We start from the raw sequence: 26,533 nt of genomic DNA, 5'->3' as shown, positions 1-26,533 counted from the left end.
ATATATATATGTATATATATAATATATATATATATATATATATATATATAATATATGTATATACTAACTAAATTTAATTGGAAGGTAATGGATAGAAACGACTGGAAAGGAATTCTTGAGGAAATTAGGAGAGGAAATGAGGAAATTATCACACAGGGGGCTGTAAAGCCAGAATGATATTGATAATTAAATCGCCATTAACGAAAAGTCTTTCAAATTTATGTTTCTTCATATATAATATTTTGATAAAAACTTCTGATGTATTTCATTTTGTTTTATTTATTTATGTTTTATGCAAATTATTTAATATCCAAATATTTATGGAATCTCTTACATAAAATTATACAAAATTCGCAATAAAAGATGTCGCTATTATTTAATAAATTTGTGTTTTACGTAACAGGGATTAAATCAGCTAGCCTTGATTCGATAATAAGGAAAAAAAAGCAAATAAATATTCCATGTTTAAAATTAACATTACTGTTGATGTTTTCAACTGAACTGATACATGAAATAGTATTTTGTGCATTATTAAGGACAACTGTTAGGCTATTGATTATGTTCGAAAAATAGGGCTAAAAGTAACTACAATTTTAAAGGAGTTTTATTGTTTCATAAAGTCAATGGACCGTTGAGTATCAACTGCATTATCCTATCTATCCTATCCTATCTGTGTCTGCTTCCTCTCATTATATGCCCCGGATATTCGAGTTTTCTCTTTTTTATCATCTCTATTAACTCGCCTTCACCTTGACCTACTCTGTTCAAGACTTCTCTGTTTGAAATGTGTTGAACCCATGATATTCTGAACATTCTACGATATAACCACATCTCGAAGGCTTCTAATTTGTTCATTATGTTAACCTTCATAATCCAGGTTTCACATCCATACGGTAATACAGGATATACATAACATTTTAGGAACTTAAATTTTCAACTGTAAGTTCAGCTAAAAATTGCTCAGAATAGATCTAAGTTTCATAAATTCTCCTCATTTAATTTCTATACGAGTTTTAATTTCTTCATCCGGATTTAGTGTCTCGTTTATCCAACATCCTAGGTATTTAAAATGATTAACTTTTGTTATCGGTTCATTATTGATAATTAGTTGTATAGCGTCGAGGTCTTGTTTACTAACCACAAGTAACTTTGTCTGTGTTATATTTATGCTTAGTCCGTTATTAGAGCATTCTCTAGTGACTCGATCTATAAGGAATTGAAGTTCTTTGATACTTTCATCCACCATGATCGCGGTGTCATCTGCATATCTGATATTGTTAATAGTTTCTCCCATGATTCGAACTCCACATTTCATTTCCAAGGCTTCGTTAAAAATTATTTACTTCTATTCCAAAAATCTGACGACAATACAAGTTAAGATCGGGAAAGGAAGAGGACCGAGAAATATTGTTCTACGGTCGGCCTATCTTCCTTCGGATGATCCAGCTACGATACGAAAAACAAGGATGTAGCTGCTCATCGGTAGCGATGCCAATACATACCACAGGACCTAAGAGAACAAGAACACCAACAAAAAGAGTAAGTCAATAATGCAATTTACAATGACAAATAATTTGGACATACATTTGGACAACCAAAAGTAGAAAGGAAGTAATAGATATTACAATAGCTATAAATTTCCTGAGCAATTTTCTATCAAAATGGCATGTGTCTTAGGAGGATTAGGAGGAAAGCTGCTCAAGCCATAAACACGTTATATACACCTTAGATGAGAAATCAGCAAACGTCACTTATCGAAATTCACTTTGAATCAACTGGGAGGCTTATAAAAAAGTTCTAGACCAGCATCTGTCGAGGATGGGAAGAACAATAAATGACGACACTGATTAAGAAATGGCAGTAAATTATTTATATGATGCTGTCATTTTAGCATTTCAAGAAACCTACTTTCTAAAGGAGAGAAGTTCCACCAAGGATAAACCATTGTGGAATAAAGAACTGTCTATTTTATAGAAAAGAACAAGAAAGCATGTTAGTAAGTTTTATGAAAATGCGTAGCATGAGTAGTATTACTCCATTGTTTTTACAGATTTTAAGCCTTTTTGGCGAAATATGGCTATCATGATTATCTAGAATCAGCAGACACTTGTGATTCATGTCGACTCGGGAATATCTAATGAAGTGCAGTAAATATTTTTCGAAATTCTCATGAGTCATCCAGCCTGATGGGTTAACAGCAGCATCAGCACCAATTGGAAGCTCTCTTGTCATATAATCCTGGATCCTAACCTTTGGATAAATAAAAAATTGGGGAATAGTGTTACCAGACGCACTTATAGTACATAAAACTGTTACCAGTGATCCTCTTTCACACAATGTTGCCTTTGACACCTGCTTCTGCCCTTTCTTCGCAATTGTTTTTTGCGGCTTATGTGCTGTTGTAACTCTCGTTTCATCTGCGTTATATATACAATCAGGTGTAATCGATTTCCTTTCCATGATTGTCTTTAAATTTTAAAAAAATAGCCTAACGGTATATTTATTACATGCAGTAGCACATCCTACACTCGTGGCTTCTGGTGTTCTAAGTGATAAGTTATTATATCGTGACATAAAACCTCTTAGCCAATCACGCGCAGAAGCTTTATTTTTCTCCCAATCTGCTCAAATTTTTTTATTATTCTCAATTGCAAAGATGTAAGCAAACTTTTTACTGCGATTGGAGTAAGTCCATAATGTAAGTCAGCATATTTGAGTAGGTATTGAACTCGCAAATATTCTTCTTGATTATTAAAAATTTGCGAAGAATTAAAGTTTGCTACAAACGACACATTTTCGTTTGATTTAAATTTATTTACATATTTAGATAGAGTCAGGATCAGTAGGCAGTCGGCCTTTCGATTTCCATTTAAAAGCATCTCTAAAAAAATTAATATTGTAGATGCCGTAGTGCACATTTTAGCAGAAAAAGCAAACGATTGTGAGCCCACATGTTTTAATATTGAAAAGAAAGAAGACATACTGGAAAACAGTTTGTTATCAAGATAGGAGGTTTGAGGTATGTCTCAAACCTTCCACATAAAATATATTCATTCCTTCTCTCGTACCAGTAGCCACAATAAAAATTACGATTTTTCGTTTAACACATAACCTAACAAATAATTAAATACATGAAAGTATGTTGAATAAGTATCATATTCGTATAATTCGTCTACATATTTCTAAACATAATAATGTAAATAAAGAATCCTTATACATTTTGATAGAAAAACTTACATTGTTTAGCCTCAAAAACAACTTTTCGCTCTAACTTTCCCAACAGACTTAGATTTGACATGGGACTTGGATAACGTCAAAGGAGCAATGAGTAAGCATCCACTAAACGGAAAAATAAATTTATTTAAGTATTCGTTATGGATGTAATATTTATGGCTCAAACTTCCCACTGGCTCAACCCTTCCCAGTCTCCCCTATTTTGTTTTGTTTGTATTCAGATCCAGCCCATATTCTCGACTTATATCTGATATGCGCGACATTATTGCTTGTAAACCATCTAGGCTATCTGCAGAAACTACTACGTCGTCAGCATATTTAATGTTGTTTAGACGCACTCGGTTAACTAAGATGCCTTTCTGTAGTTGTCCCAGTGCTTGCTCGAAGATACGTTCCGAGTACATGGTAAATAGTAGTTGAGACAGAATGCATCATTGTCTCACTTTTCTACTTATGGAGAGATTGTCATAGCATAGTTTAACAACAGCCATACAACACTGGATATACCGGTTTTCGTTCTATTACCGAAGTCAAGCAGTTTCGGTTGCCGTTTATAGTTGGATAGGTAACTGCTTGGGAACACCGCATGTTGTTGCCATGTAAAACCTTCCTTCTCCGAAACGGCTGCACCGATTTTTCGATTTTTATGAAATTTTACATGTGTATTCTCTAGGTCTGAGAATAGGTTGTTATCAATTTTTCATGCAGCTCATTTCAGCTGCATTCAAAGAGTAAAGGTGGTTATTATTTTTTATTTCTTCTTTTTCTTCGTGCGACTAAGATTACTCCTGTTTGTCTGCCTCTTATTCTGTTTCAGTCGTTGTTGACTGTACATTATCTTTCCACCTTTTTGGCGGCCTTCCAACGGGTCTTCTGCTATACGGCTTGTTGTTTTTACAGATGTTCGCTAATCTATCTGGTCCCATTCGGTTTACATGTTCATTCCAGTTTTTTTTCTTGTTTTTATGCACCTGTTAATATTTTGAATTTTGCATTGTTCGCGTATACTTCTGTTGGTTTGTCTGTCTCTTAATGATTTGCCCGTTATTAATCTTAATAACAAATTTTTAAACAAAATTTTTTTATGTTATTATAATGTAGCTTTAAAAAATACATACAGCCCTTAATTTTTAGCCCTCTATTACTAACCTTTTCTTTAATAGCCACATTAGTGTCACAGAGTTAGTTGCCATACCTCTACGAAATGGCTGAACCGATTTTTATGAAATTTTAGATGTATATTCTGTAGGTCTAAAAATAAGTTGTTATATTTTATTTATACCCCTAAGGGGTAAGGGCGGTGCACCCCAATTTTTTTTTATTTTTTAAACAAAATTTTTTATTTTTATGCTTTTATGGTGTAGCATTAAAAAATACATACAGCCCTTAATTTTCACTCCTCTATTAACCGTTTTTTTAATAGCCATATTAGTGTCACAGATATTGTTCTGAAGCTATTTTCTTGTGGGATTTTAAAGTAGATACTATGTTATTGAAAATAAGCCACAATTAAAGGTTAAAATAAGTTTATTGATGTTTCAATTTCCACTTAGGAAATCGTTCTCAAAATACAAACATTAATAAATTAAACAAATTTTGTTTTTTTTTTACTTGGTGAAAAATTCCTCCAAAAATTTAATTTTATCTGACTAATTTATATTGATAATTCAGATATATATTGTACATTTTAAAGTAGACGACTTTAAAATAATATTGCCAATATTGCTGAGTTGCGTTCAATGCAATAGGATCTGGTTACCCATATTAAAAGAGGAAGTTAATAAAAAGCAAATACCAGCATTAGTGTGTCAGTAATATATCGAAAATACATAATTTATGTGTTTTAAGTAACAAACATATAACATCAGAATTTGGTGTTTATTGAGAGTAAACTAAATGTAAGACCAAATACTTATCATGTCGGGATAGTATTATGAGGTTTTTTTCCTGGTTTTTCCTTCATAATTTATTGGGGAATCACTAACAGGATAATTTTACTGTCATCGTTGCATGTGATTGTCTTTTTAAAGACGAGTTACATGCTATGATTTTTTTAAGTTAAAGTTGATCGCATGCAATCAAATGAACTATCTTACAATAAAGTCGTCCCAGGAACGCGACTCATTTATATTGACAATATCTTTTTAAAGTGGTATACTTTAAAATGTATAAATATATGTCTGAATTGTCAATATAAATGAGTCAGATAAAATTAAATTATTTTTCACCAAGTAACAAAAACAAAATATGTTTATTTAATTAATGTTTGTATTTTGAGAACGATTTCCGAAGTGGACATTGAAACGTCAATAAACTTATTTTAACCTTCAATTGTGGCTTATTCCCAATGAAATAGTGTCACAGAGTTAGCTGCCATATTCCTCCGAAATGGCAGGATCGATTTGTATAAAATTTTACATATATATATATATATATATATATATATATATATATATATATATATATATATATATATATATATGTATATATATATATATGTATATATATATATATATATATATATATATATATATATATATATTCGGTAGGTTTAAGAATAGTTCGTAATATATTTTTCATACCCCTAAGGGGTAAGGGAAATTCACGCCAAACATTTTTTATATTTTTTAAACAAAATTTTTTATTTTTATTTTTTTATAATGTAGCATTAAACAATACATTGTGAACCTCTTGTGCACTCTTGTTGAACTACAGTGAACCCTCCCTTCTATTTCCAACTCCTATGGTTTAATAGCCATATCAGTGTCACAGAGTTAGTTGCTATGCTTCTCCGAAACGGTGTGACTGATTTTTATAAAATTTTCTGTGTATACCTATTACGTAAAGCTAATATTGGTCGTAATATATTTTTCATAATATCCTTAAGTTATACGGTTGGGCAACCGTAAACATTTTTTTTTTAAATTCTTTGAACAAAATTGTTTTTTATGGTGTGATATTAAAAATACTTACATCCCTTAATTTTCATCCTAATATTACAAACCCCTATTTTTAATTGCCATATTGTTGTCCCAGAGTTTGTTGCCATACATCTTTGAAACGGCTTGACCGATTTTTATAAAATTCGAAATGTATATTCGGTATTTTTTAATGATGTGGCATTAAGAAATACAATAGCCCTTAATTTTCATTCTTGTATTACTAACCACTATTTTTTAATAGTCATATTAGTGTGACTGATTTAGTTGCCATACTCTTCCGAAAACGCTTCACTGATTTTAATCAAATTTTATATTTTAACGTACCATTTGCTTTTAAACGTTTACAATTTCCCGTGCTTTTGGCTTCTGCAGTGACAATAAACAAATCACAAAGCCAACCGTTAGAAGTTTGCGAAATAAACCATAATTTTGATTTTCCATATTTCGCGCATGGGCAATAATTCGCGCGTCGGAAAACCATCATCTTTGAATATTTTTGATTTAACTTTTTTCATGCATAATATGTTAGAGGGTTTTTTTGGTTTTATTTTCTGTTAATTTTTTAGACACATTATTTCTAAGGCGGTCCGCAGTTCGCCAGGTCAGTTAGTGTAATATATTGAAATGATTTCAATATGTTAAAAAGGATACAACTTAAATGGATTTTTATGAGTTTGTTGTTCATGAATTTCATGAAGCCATCACAATGTGGGTTCGACTCTGAAATAAAAGAGAGAAAAAGATTAGTAAATTGTTAAATAAATTAATTTTGACTTACCTGGTATAGTGTTAATAATTTCTGAATAGTATAGTTGCCTAGTGTATAGGTGAATCGTCTAAACCTTAAAAAGAAAAAAAAAAGAAGAATTCTTAAAAAATATTTAAACATAGAAATTTTAAAAAACGTCAGTAAATAAACTGTCAAGCAAGTCTGTGGGAGCTAAATTAATAGGGGTTTTGTTAAATAAGAAATTACAATGATGTGAAGATGAAAAGAATAAATTGCATTAGCATTGTAATAGAATAAGTTTTATATCTCAACATTTTTTTTTTATAAATTCCCAAATTAGATGTGATTAAAGTGATTATGAGAAATTAATGTGGATTGACAAATGTGTCAGAACAGGACAGTTTTATGGTTAAAAAAAAATAGAAGACGAAAAAAAAAGAACGTTGGTTGCTGTTAGCAAGGGATAGGATAGGAATAGGTTTTTGGGGAGGCCGACGAGGATTTTTCGACGAAGGGGAGCCCTGAAACTGTGGAATAATAGGTCGGGAGTGTTTTTTAACTTGTCTAATTAGAATTTTAGTTTTTCCACAGTTTCCACAGCAGAGATATCCAGAATTTGTTCCAGAGAGTAAGAGAAACAATTTGACTTATAAATTATTATTGGAGTACAGAAATGTCATTTAAATTGAGAAAATTAAAATTCATGAATTAACATAATTGCGATAGGCCTTAAAAAATTGAAAATATTAATGATCATTAAATTAAAAATAGAATAGTACGTACCTTAACTTCCGAAGAGAGGATTGATGTTCCAGTTTCACCGATTATTTTGCGAGTAGCTAGTTTTCTTTAAATAAATCAGAACTGTTTTAAAGTGAGGTTGGATAATAATTTTGGGGATCATTTGAAATTTTGATTATATTTGAATGCAAGTTAAAAGTCAGCGGAACAAAAGTGTTCATTTTCTTTTTCTTTATAGTTCATTTAAACACTTTATAAAGTTGCAATATTTATTTAGTTTTTAGGTACTTGTAGAGAATCTCCACATTTTGTAATAAATTTTTATTGTCACGACACTAAACCACATTAAGATTTATACGATTCCTATTTTTGTAAATTTTTAAAGGCAACCCAAGTTGCAGACGAATTTTATTGTTTATATTAAATTTGTTCAATATTAATAAATAACGTGCTTCATTTGGGTTAATTTATCAAAAGTCTAAAGTAAATTTTGGTTTAATTTCTTTTTGAACTCTACCAGGAGACTACAGTGAGTCGACGTCACACAGTGACAGATTGCTTAGAACACATAATTGAGCTAGCTAAGGTATATATTAAATTAAACAACGAACCACATATTTTAAAAATTACATTTATTATAAATAAAAATAAAATTAATAAAATACAACTTTTTCAATATGTTCAGAGTTATCAAAAACATAGATAATTTCAAAGTCAGATAAAATTTTTTTACACAGTTATTCAAAAATGAACGAATGGTCATTAATAATGGATAGGACTAAATGACGAAAAAAATTGCGAAGTCGAGGCTCTAATCTTGATCGAAACATCAGTTCGCCAAGTCACCTAGTGTAATATTTGTTCATAGTTATCAGAAACATAGATTATTTCAAAATCAGATAAAATTTCTTTACACATTTGTTCAAAAATGAACGAATGGTCATTAATAATGAATAGGACTAAATGGCGAAAAAAATGGCGAAGTCGAGGCTCTAATCTTGATCGAAACATCAGTTCGCCAAGCACCTAGTGTAATATTTGTTCATAGTTATCAGAAACATAGATTATTTCAAAATCAGATAAAATTTCTTTACACATTTGTTCAAAAATGAACGAATGGTCATTAATAATGGATAGGACTAAATGGCGAAAAAAATGGCGAAGTCGAGGCTCTAATCTTGATCGAAACATCAGTTTTAATAATAATATTTGTTTTTTATATTACCAAAAAGAGAGATAATATTTATTATAACTTATTGAGTTACTCGGCCAATGTTTAAGGAAAATTCCCTGTGAATTACACATGAAAAACACAATCGATGGCAAACCTATACCGAAACTAAAACATTGTAATATGTTTCAAGTTATTTACTACTTTTCCTGTGCTATAAGTACTTATTCTAACAATTTAAAGCTTAGTCCGACAGTTCTTTCACAGTTTCAACATCAGCCACCTACTGTGTTGAGCATTGTTGAGCATTTAATGAGATTAGGTTAGTGGGATCTAGCCAGATCAAATTTCTATTAAGTAAATATTTAAACATTAAGATTTAAATATTTGTAAGTGTGAAGTTTATTAAAGAAAAATAATATACAGAAAACAGGTAAGAATATGTTTATTGTTTAATTAAAACTGATTCTTTTTTTTTTCTAAATTTTTGAGATCAATTGAAGTTTTAAAAATGTTGTAGTTGTCGATGACCTGAGAAAACGCGAAAAATATATTTTGCTAATAACAGTACTTTGGTGAAAAATTGTACCAAAATTTTGAAAAAAAATCACTTATCTCATTGTTGCATAGAAATGTTGCTGAAAATATATAGCAATAACAGTATATATCTTACTGTTAAACAACATATTAGAAACAATTTTAAAAATATCTGATGAACAATCTTACTTGAAGGTTCGAAACACGGAAAATTTTCGATTATATTAAATTTTCGGGAAGAAAAGAAACGCTTATATTTATGAGATAAGTAATTTTATGAAAAAGAGAAAAGAAATAGAATAAAACGAAAATTAACATTTTTTTTAGCGATCAAAAGTGAACAAAATAATTAAAATCAAACTCAAACTTTTCGGAAATTATTTATGTATAAGCTATAAGCATATATAAGTTATAGCTAATTTTCCTCTCCGGATGATTCTTCAGCTGACGCTTTATGTTTTGGTGATACCTGTAGGTTTCTAAAAAACTTTATAAACAGTATCATCCCCCTTAAAAAACTCAATATAAACAGTATTAAATGAGTTTTCTTCTTCTGAGGAATTCCTACTGGTTCTTTATGTGGTTTTAATAATTGCATCTACAATCAGTCGACTTAATTTTTTCTGTCTTTTCATGTCGGTTTGCGGTAACTTATCAGTAAGATAAACGTAAAATTTATTTCGGAACACTTAAATATTTAATTAGTTGTTAAAGAAATCACAATAATGTTTTATTGTCTCTTTTGATTATACAATTTGTGGTGGCAGGAATAAACTTAATTATGTAAAGTAGAATTGATTATTATTATTTTTTTAATACATGTATAATTATTCTTCTCAGGTTTTTCCGTAACACTATAATATTATATAAGGTTAGCTTCTTCAACAATTTTCAACAAACATCTTTAAGAGTTGCTTCTCAAGACAGGAAAGATTTATTTTCACGTTCAGAGCGTCTGTGAATAACCGTTCTGATGATCCCTTTTAGGGTGAAATAAGTATAAGCGGATATACAGACGCACTATACGCGAAATCAAATCTTAACTGTCTTTTTCCTTTTAAACATCTTCCACTTTAAAAAGTTCAGTAATGTCTTCATTTAGCAATTCATCTTCAAAATTGTCTTAATTTTGATCTCTGGATTGAAACGTTGAATCTGTTCAACCTTACACTCACTTTCACTGGATGAAATAGTACCTAAACATTCTCTTCCATACATAAAAAGTTATGTTGCATATCTGGTTCTAATATAAAATTCATTATAGAAATTGGAATGTTTAGTGGACTTCTTAAAAATGGCTTTACTTGATAATCAGAATCTCCTTGTAAGAATCTATTTCTATTATTTCCATTTAAACTTCTTATCAAGAATACAGAATTATTTTTTCATACCTGGTAGGTACATAGAAAAACATAGATATCCAAAAAGTACCACAAGATTGTCAGAATTTAAAATCAATATTTTATATATTATATAGATTTATTGAAAATTTTGAAAATTTCCTACTACATTCTGAATATTTTATATACTTACTCTTCAATTTTACTCCTGAGTCTTTTTTATATATAATTAAATGTATTTTATAATTATTAAAAGAATCTGACAAACTAGGTACTATGTGCATATGTTTCATTTTGGAATTCGATACAACTATTATTGAATCAATAGTACCAGTATCTCTCTTAAAAAGGGTTAATTAATCTATTTTTTACTTTTCAAGATTATTAAATTAATTGACTACTTCCGAAGTGGAAATTGAAACGTCAATAAACGTACTTTAACCTTTAATTGTGGCTTATTCCCATTTAAATAGTAATGTGTATTATGCAACTAAATTGAAATTAGTGAGTTTTATATTGGCTCAAATGACTTCTCTGTAATACTTAAAAATCGAGAGGTGCGCCCTAGATCTCTCACCTCTGTACCAGCCGATATGTAGGGTATTACAAAAAAATTAATAAAAAATAACGATTCGAAACTATGTGTATAATTGCCGTACTGTATCCAATCGCTAAAAATTGGGTCAAAATTTTCCGAAAATAAAAAATTTTCCCTGCTCCTGGAACCAATATTTTTGTATGGCATAAGGTCGCAGGTCAATATTTTTGTATTACCTACCTTAAGTTTATAAATGCCGTACAAAAATGTTTGACCAAAATATTGCCTACCCACCCGCCCTTGAGTGGTAAGTTTACCTTACCTGACTACTCACCTGTACCGATAAAAATTAACAGTATAACTAGTGTGACCAACTCCAATTCAAACGAATTTGTGACAAGCTTAAAATAAATACCTGAAATCCAGGAATATTTTTAATTTTTTAAAACAAGGACTGTAATACCATCATTTTATTGATTATTTAACATTTTTATGTTGACAATGATATTTTTGATGGGATTAAGCCATAATTGGTTATCACATTATCTAGCCTCAAGAGTCCACTGCTGAACATAGGCCTCCTCCTCATGTTTCCAACCCCGTCTACCTTGCGCCGCTCTCATCCAGTTTTTATTGAGTCTTCTTAAATCGTCAGTCCATCTTGTAGGTGGTCGACCGACGCTTCTCCTGCCTTCCCTGGGCCTCCATTCCCATAACCTCTTTGTCCATCGCCCATCTGTCATTCTGGCTATGTGTCCTGCCCATCTCCATTTTAGTCTGGCTATCTTCTCGATGATGTCAGTCACTGCGGTTCTTCTCCTGATGTCTTCGTTGGTTATTCTGTCTCGCAGAGTTATTCCTAACATGGACCGCTCCATTCTTCTCTGCGTGACTCTCCGTTTGGTAGCTGCTGCTTTTGTTAAATGCCAAAAACCCGACAACTGTAAACCATAATTGGTTATAATAATTATATTTTTGTTAGTTTTTGACGTTTCGACTTCCAATCCGGAAATCATTATCAAAAAAGGAAAAATTAGAAAATCAATTTTCATGTTAATGTAACTTTAGGTTAACAATTGTGGCATAATCCCTTAAAAAATATAATTGTTTAACATGTCACAAGAAAACAGCTTCAAAACATTTAAAAATCAATCCATTCATATTTTAAATTGACCTCAACGATTTGTCTTGCGACGAAATTTGCTTTAACAATGACGGCGACTTTTTTAAAAACTTATAAAAATCAACACATTCATATTTCAAATTAAATTTTACGAACAAAATGTTTTTTAAGGTTTCAATGCCAAGTTGCGATTTTTGGGCTGTCCACATTTTTGTAATCAATGAAAAAACGCGCTCGACGTTCGCAGAAGTAGCTGGTTTGTACGGAACGTGATTCTTTTCGAAGTGTTGGAAGCATTCGACCCAGCGTTGATGTGGTTTTGTATGATTTTCGTTCCAAGCTGTAATTTTATCACTGGTCACAAATTTCTTTACATATCCGAACTCAAAATTCATTTGTTGAATAATTTGACTACGTCAAATTATTCAACATTGTTTTCTTCTACGCTAATCCAATTATTCTCTGCCATGAATTTATTCGTCGCCTCGACTTCATTCCAATTTGGCTCGGTAGCGAGTCTAGCCCATCCAAATATGAGTACATCTTCAAACGGTGATTTCCACTGCTCGAAATAATCGATGCAAGTTTGATAAAATGAAAGGACTGTTTGCAACACTGTTTGTTTATCAATACCGAGGTCCGCGTCTGCTTTGTTTATTTCGTTCCATACAGCTGACGACAGGAACTGTGAATCCTTACAACGACTGCAGGAAATCGTCCAAAGCCTATGTTATTTCAATCGCAGCTACTTCTTCACCTTCAATTCTTAAGACTTCCCGATTGAAAATCTTAGCCTATAGAAAAAAAACTATTGCAATTCAGGTTAGATTCAAATATTCACGTCATGAAGTGATTAAAAGTAATTTTTGAACACGTTTCATGAAATGGTTTTACCTTAGACCATAAAAACTGATAGACACGCCTTGTACCGAACCGATGAAGCAAACACCTTCCGCGAAAGTGACGTCACAATGTGGCAAGAGCCCGCTTGGATTCTTAGCAAAGCACTAGTAAAATTACCCAATTTTAGATTAATTTTAATATAACTTCAATATTTTGTAAAAAATATGAAAGATAAATTATTTAGTAAAGTAATTAATAAATATTTTTGCCTTAAATTGTAAAAATAAATGTTTTATTTGAATGTATTATATTATTATATATCGTTGGTATATCTCTTCTTGTTTGATATTCAAAAATAAATTTAAAGGAGAGTAATTTTCTTTTGGGTGGAAGTTTCAGGTTAGGTAAAAAAAATATGTAGGAAATCTATAAATTTATTGACCACAAAACAAAATAGCTTTTGTTAACTTACTTCTAACTCGTATTACGTTATTTAGTTTTTCACCTTCGTGGTACAATCTAATGTTGCAATAATGGAAACAAATGATCTTTATTAGATTAAACAAATGGTTTGTTTCAAAATCATGATCAAACATATGTTCTTTGTATGCGTTAAACACAGAACCATGCACGTTACTCATGACGTTTAAGATCAATTTTGTCATTATTTTGCAATCGTTTAATTTTTTTGAATTGTACATAAATTTAATTTCGCTTTCAGCAATTTTGCAAATATGAATGACGTCTTTAGAAGGTTGAATTAAAAATTTTTTTGATATGCTATAATTTTTGTCTTTTATGAATGGAGATTGTAAATTATCACATTCAATTGCACACAAACATATGTCACAATCTAATGTTTTCTTAACTTTCTTAACGACAAACCCAGCGATATAGTCAACAACATCACAAACATAAGATGACAATGTTCTTGAAAAACTTAAATTATTTACAGTGTAATCCTGATCCTGGTTACTAGTTATTGTTTCCCTATTATTTTCATCACTTATAAAGTTGTCAATGAGTTGATGATCAACAGTTTTCATTTTCACCGTATTTGTTGTGCTCATTGCTAATATTATGGAAGGTGCCTGTTCTATACAATTAGCCTGGGTAGATCCTGTAACACTTGTGTGCATTAAGAGTCTTTTATATGCAGCTTTAAATTGTTTTGCCGTTGGATTGTTGTTGTAACCTCCATGACTCCTAATAGAACTAAAGAAAACTTCTAAGTGATCTTGAGAAAGTTTATAGGCCGAAAGATACTTCAGACCTCCATCCATATCCTCCACGTAATTTTTCCAAATTCCCATTAGTGACTTTAAACTAATGATCATACCAATAAAACCCGTCTTTCTTTGGCTTAGATATAGGGGTTCGCCATTTTTGGAGTCCTTAAGTGAACTAAGATACTTTATAGATTCTTCAGTTTTTTGAAAAATCGCTTGTTTATTATGTTGCTGTAAACTAGATTTTAGGTGTTTTGCCAATAAATTTCGGCTATTTAAAATATCAAAAATATCATTGATATGTTCAATAAAATTTTGGGTAGCTTCGCTATGTACAAATTCTTTTGAGCTTTTATTTCTCAAATAATGTATTGCCTTAGCAACTTTTTGGCTGAATGTTTGGGCAGCTAATTTCACTTTCATTTTTTCCTTATACCAATTTAAATGCCTTCGCGTTATCCTAGTTGCAAGATGAAGGCCTTCCTTTTCTTGAATGTCTACTAATTTTTGTAAATATTCCCATTTAATCGCTTTATTATTCCCGTCAAAAAAAATTTTGTAATAACCTAAAGTATTGCGAATAAGTTTCAACATATGTGGAGGGTCAAATATTACATATATTGGTTGATTTGTTGCTGGATGTAGAAAATATACTTTATTGGAATTAATCGATAAATCAACTCCAAGTTGTTTAACCATGCTAATATTTGATGCTGCACCATCAAACGTTAAACTGGTAATTGTAACATCAGCTTCGTGCATTATTTTTAAGCACATTTTTATTAGATTACTTTTTTGAACACCTGATAACCCAGCGATTAAAAAGTAGCCTATCGGCAGCTTCCATGAATCATTTAAGCTATTAATTAAGAATACAATTGCTTCTTTTGCTTTAATGTCGGAAGAGTCGCTTTGAGGTTTACTTCCTATATCAACATACCTAAAATTAATGTTTTCAATTATTTAAATAGAAAATATAATGTTGATACTTTTTATAATTGCTAATAAATATTAAGCTACACTTACCCTAAAAACTTTTCACCATCCCATTCTATTTTCTGGTGTATAGACATTTCATCGACCATCAAAGCACAGATACATGATTTTCCTTTATTTCTAAGTTCAACTACTTTTTGTTTTAATACATTCACTGCTTCTTTTTGAAATCCAGGCTCACAAGCTACTACTTGATACCACTTTTGAAGAGTTCGTGGATGAGGCAACATGTTAGGAAAAGTTTTTCTGACATACAAGTAAGCTTTTGGTGAATAGAAATTAAGAGTGAGCGCAAAGCTTTTTAACTCCGTTGGATATGTTTTAGTGCTCTTAGATTTAAGTAGCTGCTTAAAGATAGTTTTTGCAGAAGCATGCATCGTATCCTAATAAAATAAAAAGCAATAATCAAAACTTGATCGACTAACTACAAACAATATAAAATAATAAACTGTTATACATGCCAAAGCTAAATAGATCACTAATAATAAGTATTAATAATTTTCCTTACCGAAAGTTTCAGAGAGGAATCTTCATCGATCATCTGTTTTTCTTTAAGATGTTCTAATAAAGATTTTAAGGTATTTACTTTTTTAATAAGCCTTCTATTTCGTTGTTGCAACATTTTGATTTGTTTGTTTTTCCTTTGAATTAATTTGTTTACTACTACTTTATATCCCTGGTCTCTGTTAGATGATTCTTGTTCAAAGTCACCAAGGTAATGTCTTCGCTTTTTCAAGGGAGGTTCTAAGGTAGTTTCGTCTGAAATTTCTACTTGAGTCTTTATGGTGGTAGATTCACTCATTACATTTATATTTTCCCTTTTAGATCCTGTTGGTTTGACTGAGACAGTTTCTCTTTTTTTTGGAAATTTTCTAGTTGTAACTTGCTTAATTAAATGGTTTGGAAAATCGAAAATGCTGGGTACAGCATCTTTTTTTAGTTGTTTTTTTGAACTCCAACCGCTAGTAATATACGAATCCGCTGTGAAATGTTTGGAACAAATTTTAGAACTCTTTGTTGGTTTAAAATTTTCACGGCGCATCGCTATAATCCATTGTTTTTGCAATGATGAATCTTTAGGAAATCTAAAACAATTTATTTACTGAATCCTTTAGTTTTCAATCTAATTATAAAATGAAAATTATATATAAGACTCTCTCTCATATGTATCTATTTTAAACAATTTGGGAGGAAAAAGTAAAATAATAGATGCTAAATTTCTGGTATGTTTTTCAAGTTTAATTTGTGAATTTACTTACCCATGAAATGATATATCTGTCCCTTTTTTTTGTCGCTGCGTACAATTAAATGCACTGCAAGACCCCACCATAATTAAAATATTAATGTATCGGAAAATTTTTAAATTGGAACACTTTAAAAATGTTACAACGCGTATAAACACTTCTAATCTCTACCGTTTCTGCCGCACACTGACGTCACCCACAGCTGTGTGAATCGTTTTATGTTGGCTTCACTCTTCGAGACGAGAGAATAGCATTACGGCGTGTCTAACAGTTTTTATGGTCTAAGGGTTTTACATTATGCAATTTTCATTCTACGCAAGAGTCAAACAAGACAGATTGTCCAACAACGAATGCCCACGCGCTATTTTCATGCAATTCCTGAGCTATAGGAAAAATTAAAACGTGTTCAATTTTTTAATTATTTTGCTGCATGTTGCTATTAAAATTCATGTTGCCACTATAATAAAATTTATAGTTTAGAATAAAACTGAACATTATCACATATTATTGTGTAAGTTTATAATATTGTTTATTGAATTTAATAATTTGTGATTTATATTTTAATATATTTAATGATGGACTGAAATTTCCAGGTGAAATATCTTAAGTTAATGTTTTGGTATATTTTTTTGTTGGCAACAGTGAAAGTGGTATCAAAAATTGCCAAAAATAGCACTGATGTAAACAGGCTAGGCAAGAGATATGCTATGCAATGCAGACTTGCATAGCATGGAACTTGCATTGCCTAGATTTAAAGCTGCTTTTACCTGATCAAGAATGAACAATAACCAAACTTTCGAACATGGGTCCTTAAAAAAGTTCTTCAGTAATTTTAGACTGTTTGAATAATTCATAAACTCGTAAGATTGATTGCATGCATGTGAACATTTCTAAAAAGCGAGTTTTGCCATAACCAAGTTTCACAAAACTCTTTCAAATGTGTGACACGTACAGTGAAACGATAAAAATGTGAATAAATTTTCACCATAATTAATTTCACGCCAAATGGTAACATTGCAGCCACATTGCAAAGTGTTGTGATTAATGTGAGCGGCACAACCGATTCCCATCAAATTTGGATTCACCTGTGATTTTAGTTTGTAGTAAACATTGTTTTGCCCACCTCGGTTTTTACCACCAAAATTAGTATTCGTATTATCGCCGCAGAATGAAACTAACTTTCCTTAAGAGCTGCACAAAAATATCAGACGTTTCCCATCTTCAGCCGTAAAATTCAATATTTTTGTCTTCATGTCTTCTAATGGAACGAAATATCTCACCACAACCGGGAACATCTTTATGTTTCCATGGTTAGATGCATCGGTAATTATACTGACGTATATTGCGTTGTTCATTGCATCAATCAATTGATTTTCGATGTAAGGACCAAAGACATTTTTAACAATTGCCTCACATTTAGTACGTGCTGACTGAAATTTGGTCAATCCAAAGCAATTCCGAAATATTTTCGATGAGCAATCAGCTAAGCGAAAGTTTTCATTTTCCTTAATCATATGATACGCCCAAACACCTTCCCGAGCTGATGTCTCTAAATCAATATTGCTCGATGTTGCTGTTGCCTTAAAAAATTCAGTCAATTTTTTGCTGCTTGCCGCAGAGCTAATATCTCTTTGGTTTTTTCACTTTTGATGTGACTTATTACAATGGCTCTACCACTGTGGGTGATCGAAAATTCGGATCCACAAGTATCACATTTAAGTCACTGTTACTTTTTTTTTTCAAAAATGGGAATTCTTTTTGGAATGTTTTATTAAATGTGCAATAGCGTTTTTCTTTTTACTTTCTTGTTGTGGTTCCATATTAACAATAGAATGGATTGAAAAATGTCAACTAAACAGTGCTTTGGACCTTCGTAGATGATGACTAATCTATTTGAGGCTTCAAACTGATTAGTGACATGAAATAAATGTTTACATAAAATCATATTGCAAAGCAGCAGATTTGATCTTGGTTCAAAGCACGTAACGGTTTGGAAACTAATCATTTAGTCTTCAAGAATATATCGCGAATGAGATCTAGAAGTTTGGTACCTACTTAGAATGGTTGGCAATACCGAAAAAAAAAATATTTATCGGCAATCATTACATCGTTGAATGCGTAATTTTTTATCGTGTTTGAATAATCTTTTCGGACGAGGATAATTATTAAAATACAGAAACGAGAAAAAGTGCAATTTGAGTTTTCCTAACATAAAACCACGATAAAATGCATGCGTTTTGGATGTGGTATTAGTATTACACGCTAGAAATTTTTGACTTTTTTTCGTCCCAACAATTCAATTTGATGTGAATTCTTTACGATACGTTATTCTAGAAGAATAACGTATTTACAATTTAAAAATAGAATTTTACCAAAAATTCGGATAGCCCGGAAGCCTTGTTCGGGATGCCGGGACACGACTTCGTAATTCGGGCCATGTCCCGGATTCTTGGGGCTAGTTGGTCACACCCATAACATAAGTTGTTCTAAAGTTGTTATTACATATTGTAGTATTGATTTATATGTGATTCATATTTGGGTCAAATGACCCCTTAAAAATGTCCCATGGGCTTGTAGACTATTAGTATTGCTTAAGAATTTTACAATTGTTTTTACTCGGTAAATTTAAGAATTTAACAGGATATATCAAATACTACATTTGAACTTTGACAATTATATGACTTTTTTTTTAGCGGGGAATTTAATTAGATTTGTTTTGACATTTCTAATTTTTATAAAAAATATATAGTCGTATTAAAAAAATCTCATAGAATATTCATATCTTCTTTGTGTATATGACATATATATTTTAAATTTTGAATATCTTAAATTAATATTAACATTATTCTAATATATTATGAATATTAAATTTGACGACGACATTAAGAAATAATAGAGTGTAAATCAATTTGGTCAACGACATTATTATTTATTAAATTATGAGATTGAAGATGAGAATCGTATACGACAAAAGATTCAGCCCAGCAAGAAAATTCCACACGTTACACATATCAGAGATTCTAACTCTACAGTTAAAATAAATTTAGACGCATTTTAAAGTCGGATTGGAAAGTTCAGAATTCCAGAAGGACACGGAATACAGTAAACCTTTACGGTAACCTTCTATTACAGAACGGTCTCCATTAGATAAACACCTTTTTTGTAAAACATTTACATACAGGTGATAGACACGGAAAGCCTGGATACCAGGACATAAAAAATTACTTTTTCTTAACAGATAAAATGAAAACTTTTAATGATCTTGTAGTGAGAGCATATATACTTCATCTAATTTACTTACCGGTGCACGTCATTCGCGTCATAGCCCGAGAGGTCACATGATACCAACACGAAATATTTAGGGGGTAGTGTGTTCTTTTTTAGAATCACTTTGCCGAGTATACTGGCATTACAGCCACTAGACATATTTTATTATATACGCGTAGAAATAATATTTAAAGATTTCTATTAATGTTAACTTAAAAAAATACACAATAATGTGTTTCATTTAATTTGTATAAATGCACTATAAAGCGTTTTTATGAAGAACATTTGTTCGAAAGACACTGTAACTGTAATCGAACGAAGGTGATATTTTGGCACACTTATTTGACAGTTGCGGCGTTGACACTTTTTCTACTTTATTATTTTGAATTTTAAAGTGAATACCTCTTGTTTTATATTTTTACCTATTTAATAAAATCTGTTCTTTTTAGAATAAAGTTAGTATGTTTTATTTCAAAAATGTCACGTAAGAATTTAAATGTGTCAGAAGTAAGATCAGCTTTAAAGGAAATGAAGAACCATCGATCGCCTGGTGACGATGGACTCGTTATTGAGGCAATAAAAGCAGGAGGAGAAATTCTATTAAAATCAGTAAGCGAACTGTTTAATAAATGCTTACATGCGGGTACGATTCCTAAAGACTGGAACAATGCAGTGATAGTCTTGTTACACAAAAAAGGTGATATTACTAAATTAGAAAATTATAAACCCATCAGCCTCTTGACACATATGTATAAACTCTTTATGAAAATCTTAACAAAGAGACTAACACCTAAACTAGATTTCTATCAGCCCAAAGAACAGGCAGGCTTAGGAGAGGATATGGCACAAATGACCATTTGCACACCATAAAGATCTTAATTGAAAAATGCATCGAGTACAACATACCACTAGTTCTTGCATTTGTCGATTACGAGAAGGCTTTTGATACTGTAGAGTTTGAAACCGTACTGGAAGCCCTAAATCAAAGCCGAATAGATTACAGGTACACGTCACTAATCAAAAACATCTACGAGAACGCTACATCAAGTATACGACTACACGAAGACACAGAAAAATTCAGCTTAGGTCGAGGAGTAAGACAAGGAGACAATATTTCACCAAAATTGTTCACGGCAGCTCTAGAGTCAATATTTAAGAACACCCAATGGCAAGATATGGGCATCACTATAGATGGAGAAAGATTAAATCATCTGAGGTTTGCAGATGATGTCGTATTAATCGCAGATAACTTACAGGATACGGTTTCTATGCTACATTCGCTTAAAAGTCTGTCTGAAAGAGCAGGATTAAAGATAAACTTTGAGAAAACTAAACTTATGACAAATCTCGTAATGAGTGGAAATATAACTATCGACAATAATACCATACAACAAACAGACACTTACAAATATCTGGGACACGAGATCAAAATAAACAGAGACAATCAAACAAATGAAATACAGAGGCGAATAGGCCTGACATGGGCAGCATTTGGCAAACTAAGCCATATTCTAAAAAGTTCAATTCCCATGTGTCTCAAGCGAAAAGTTTATAACCAATGTGTTTTGCCTGTACAAACTTATGGAGCAGAGACTTTAACACTCACGCAGAAATCTGCGAATAAACTAAGAGTTACACAACGAGCCATGGAACGTGCAATGCTGAATGTGAGCCTCCGAGACCACATAACAAACCGACAAATCAGGCAAAGATCAGGAGTTCAAGACGTCATCGAAAGAACCACGAGACTTAAGTGGAACTGGGCAGGACACTTAGCCAGAACACAAGATGGACGATGGACAAGACGAATTATGGAATGGAGGCCCAGAAATTATAAAAGAAGCCGAGGACGACCACCGACTAGATGGACCGACGACATAAAAAGAGTAGCGGGAAACTGGCTACAAGCGGCCCAGTGTAGAGAACACTGGAAAGAACTGAGGGAGGCCTATGTCCAGCAGTGGACGGGATTGGCTGATTGATGATGAAGAATTTAAATAGTCGTTGTAAAGAGATGGTAACTTCTTTGATTCATTATTTTGAACAGGAACGTAATAACGGCTCCATTCTACCCTTGACTGCTGTTAGAGAAGTACGTAAATGTATGTTTTGTATATTATTGTAGTTGCTTAAAATATACATTCATGTCTGAATCTCTTCTGTGATGCTCCAGTTAAGGTCCATGACTCCAATTCATATAGAAGAACCGAGAATACGTATGATTTCAATAAATGAACTTTTATTTTGAATTTTATATCGTGGCCCTAAAAGATTTTTTTTCATTTTGACGAAAACTGATCTTTATTTTAATTTCCGTCAAGTGTTCCTACTATTCGTTTAAATTTGCAACCAAGTAGCAAAATAAACTGCGTTAGGCTTTCACGGCCATCGTCTAACTTGTTAAACTGTTTGTTAGGGCTGTTAGGACGTTGTCTTCTGAGATTAGTTCTAGTTTCGCCAACACTAGGGGTTGGCATCTTCTGGAGATTTTTATGCTACGCTTGTAACCTGAAAATGGAAATCAGTTTTTGCCTTGTTGAAACTGTCTCTTTTTTGTGACCCAACAACCGATGAAGATGCTTCAGTTACGAGCTTCACGAATCTCTCTACAGATTGGGTGTGATAGGGAAATGTAGCTATGTCGATGATTTTTTCAGGAGAACCGGAATAATATTTTTCAAATCCTCTACTTTCAAATTTTGAAGCAATGAAGGGCAAGTTATTTTATTGGTTTGCCAATCATCAGATCAATATAGTGATCTGCGTTAAAATTAATTTGAGGAATAATAAAAGGTCGAATATAAGATGAATCATTATTGGCCTTAGTTTTTGCAATGAGAATGGGACGAAGTGCAAGCTCTCTTATATGCAGGCGAGTGTCATGCAGCATACATAGCAGAAGATTTTCCGGATGTACAAAATAGGCATTTCTAAATAACAGGGACTATAACACTTTTTAAATTTTGCTCTAAATCATCATTCAATCTTCGCTTATCCACTGCTGGACATAGATCTCCCTCATAATTTTCCATCTATTTCGATCTTACGCCTCTTGCATCTAATTCCTCTGACAACGTTTTAGATCGTCAGTCCAACGTGTTGGTGGACGACCTCTGCTTCGGTAGGCATCATCTCTTGGTCTCCATTCCAGTATTCGCTTTGTCCATCTATTGTCTGTTGCTCTAGATATCGACTACGTTTTATTGTTTGTAAAACATGCTTTTTACATGCATTTACACATGGTGAGTTGCATTTAATCTGAAATCATAAAGCAGCATAAACCGTGACAATAAAGGTCAGTTCCTTGAATTCTGATGTTGGATTTTCAGTACTAACATAAAGACGTAGAATGTTATTTGTCAACGTGAGCCATCGAGAATGATTTAACTTTCTAGGGCTTCGATTTATTAAATCGACAAAACATTTCCCTGTAGAAATTACGACACAAATTTGAAACAAATATTTCTGATCGGCACTCGAGTCAATTAAATCTACTTCTGGTAACTCACAGTCAATAATGTTATAGTTTACAACTGGCATATTCTCGCACTGCACTATTTGATTTCTTATAGTTTCTGCAAAAACTCTTTGATCTTGAGCTTGACCGTTAAGCTTCTGGAAAACATGCCATAAAGGCAATTCATTAGCGTGAAGCTGAAAGACAAATCTTTGTAAAGGGCATCCCAACTTTAGCTCTAGTTGAAAAATTACACCATTTTTTCTTCCCGTATATACCATATGTCCGTCACTACCACTAGTTTTTCTAGATTATATCTATAACTCTAAAAAGTTGACAATACATTGACAAACGCTTAGAGCTGATCCAGAAAAGGGTTTTGTGTGACCTAAAAATATAGAACCTGGCTCTTGAACTAATGAAACATGCTCTTCGAGTGCGGTTCTTCTGTGGGGCTTGCCTTCAATATTTTCGATAACGAAGGTTTTATCTTTCCTTTAAAAAGATAAAGTAAAACCTTTTCTTAATTGGTCTCTTGCTCTTATCAGTTTATTTCTGTCTATTAGGTTTTTTGTCATATTATACCTTGTCCATAAATAACTCAATATTTTACCTAGTATAATGTACCTTTGAAGAATTCATATTTTATAACACGATCGCCAAAAACCACAATACTGTTCAATGTTTATCAATTTTTACAACGCAAACTAATTTACGTGCGTGACGTGACAAACATTACTGAAAGTCGATGCAACCCCGCAGATGAGACTTTTTTTTTCGTCTTTTTAGAGGGGGGGTCTGGAATCTTCAAAAGACATCTCAGTCCAGGACGCCGCTTGACTAACTTTAGTGCAGGATTCGTTCTTCGTACTCTCGGCGATAGTTCCCGAGGTACTTTAAAATGCCCTCTCGTCGCCGAGTCTACGCCGAACGCCTACCTGCTAAACCAGACCCTCCTCTGTCATCCAGCGATCCGGAAGCGGAATGGCCGCTGTAAGGCCGGCATCACTTCCGAATCACTACCTTTATTCATTTATTCTCCATTCATACACATCCACACTCTATTCATCATCAAGGAGGTTCCCTGTCTCGTTCCAGGTAGCACGTAAAAGACACTCATCGCTCCTAGTTAGGCATTATTTCCAGATGGGCATTTCCTCCTTCCCCACAGTGTGACTCACGCATTCCAACTCATACAGTGTGACCCACTTTTCTAGCTTCACCTTTCAGCATCATTCACTCTTACCTTTTGCGTTGGTTTAGCAGTCTTTCTTCCTCTTACTTTTTCTTAATCACCGCACGGATATAGCTGTGTATGTTAGTCCAAACTAATTTATTTTCAATCATTCTCTCAATCATTTCTCTCACTGTAACAAAATTCACACCTGTCTCTCTCTCCATTCTGTCCCTTTCCACTATCCATCTGCTGCAATCTAACATCGTATGTGTCATAGTGTCCGAGTATCCACAGTATAGGCATTCATCTGTATCAGCCTTTTCGATCCCATAGAGGTAGGCCCTAAAACACCCGTGTTCTGTGAGCACCTGCGTCAGAAAATTATCCAGTCGCCTGTGGCCACAGTCCACCCAATCTCTTATGTTCGGGATCAGCATTTTCGTCCACTGTGCCACATCTTCCGTGTTGTTCCATTCTTCTTGCCATCTTTCAACTGACCTTTCCCTTTCCTGTCTTTTCTCGGCACAGTAAGGTTTGGACCACTTCTCTCATAAAGCTCTTTTCTTTCCACCGCCAAAACATGCAACGGAACACATCTAGTGATGGTCCATAAGGCTGCTGCAGACACAGTCCTGTAGGCACATGCCACTCGCAACAGACCTATTCTGTCTACTCGTGTCATGAGACTCCTATAGGCAGTTATCTCTACCGCCTCGCTCCAGACTGGTGCCGCGTAGAGGATGATCGACTGTACAACACCGTGTAAGACACTCCTCCTTTCGGATTTGGGTCCTCCAATGTTCGGCATCACACTCCCCAACGCAGCCGTACTATTCGCAGCCTTCCGGACTACCTCCCGCACGTGCTCTCCCCATTTTCCATTCTGGTGCAATGTCACTCCTAGATACTTTCCTTGTTTTTTAGGCGTTAGACATGCTCCCGCACATTTTAATTCAATATTTTGCCTGTTCCTTGTTCAGAATGATGGCTGCAGTTTTCTCTGTCGCAAGTTTCAGTCCGTGCTGCGTCATTCATTTCTTTACGACGCCGCCTGCGTTTCGAACCCGGTATTTAAGATCTGGCTCATCCCGGGCGACTACCAGTACAGCGAGGTCATCCGCGAATGCGAAAGGGTTGTACCTTTTCCGTATTCACAGTGCATAACCCCGTCATATGCCAGATTCCATAGCGTCGGGCCCAAGACAGATCCCTGGGGTACCCCGGCCGTCACGTCCACGATCGTGCCCTTTTCCACCATAATCCTTCTCTCGGACAGATACTCCGCCACCAGGATATTCTCTCTCCCCCATTGCCTTCATTAGATGAGACTAGACTAGACAAACCGAGATCGCCAGGACCAGGCTTCTGTTAATAATGCCAACATTTTTTTTTTCGTTTTTCAAAAGTCTGTAGAGGGCAGAGGATGTAATTTTATACAAAAGTCGTAATAAGACTTTCTTATTACCGTTACTAAAGGTAACTATTGGTGGAGATTCCAAATCAATTTGTCAATTTTTTTTTAAATTTTGCAATGTCCCCTTTTTTGTTGCTGCGTACAATTAAATGCACTGCAAGATAATACCAAAATTAAAAAACTTAATGTATTGGAAAAGTTTTAAATTGGAACTTAACACTTATAAAAAAGTTGCAAACGCATGTAAACACTTCTAGTGTCTAACGTTTTCTGCCGTAAACTGACGTCACGCTTCGCTGCGCAAAGCAATTTATGTTGGCTTCACTCTTAGAAACGGTGCTATAGCATACGGCTTGTCTAAAAGCTTTAACGATCTCAGAACATTTTCACATAGTGAACGTAGATAAAACAAACATTCGTATATTAAAATCTATTGAGACAGAAAAAGTGGTGATATCTAGTGACTGTCTCAATTAAAATCAAACAAATTTAAAAAGGTAAAAGAAATAATAAGTTAGACTTACTCACAATCAATTTAATTTAACTAATC

General features: G+C 33.0%; 1 protein-coding gene across 1 annotated transcript in view; it reads left to right on the top strand.

Annotated features, from left to right (window-relative positions):
• Window positions 1-9,080: 9,080 nt before the first annotated feature.
• Window positions 9,081-26,533, top strand: part of LOC140445875 (CLIP domain-containing serine protease B4-like) — a 73,304-nt gene continuing 55,851 nt past the window's right edge. Inside the window, exon 1 of the mRNA XM_072538279.1 lies at window positions 9,081-9,251. The gene's annotated coding sequence lies outside the window, so the exon portion shown is untranslated. The remainder of the gene's footprint in view (window positions 9,252-26,533) is intronic.

The sequence above is a fragment of the Diabrotica undecimpunctata genome, chromosome 7 (genome assembly GCF_040954645.1).
Source record: "Diabrotica undecimpunctata isolate CICGRU chromosome 7, icDiaUnde3, whole genome shotgun sequence".
NCBI classification, from domain to species: domain Eukaryota; kingdom Metazoa; phylum Arthropoda; class Insecta; order Coleoptera; family Chrysomelidae; genus Diabrotica; species Diabrotica undecimpunctata.
Note: the sequence above shows the minus strand (reverse complement) of the source record. Positions and strands in the feature narration are given on the sequence as shown.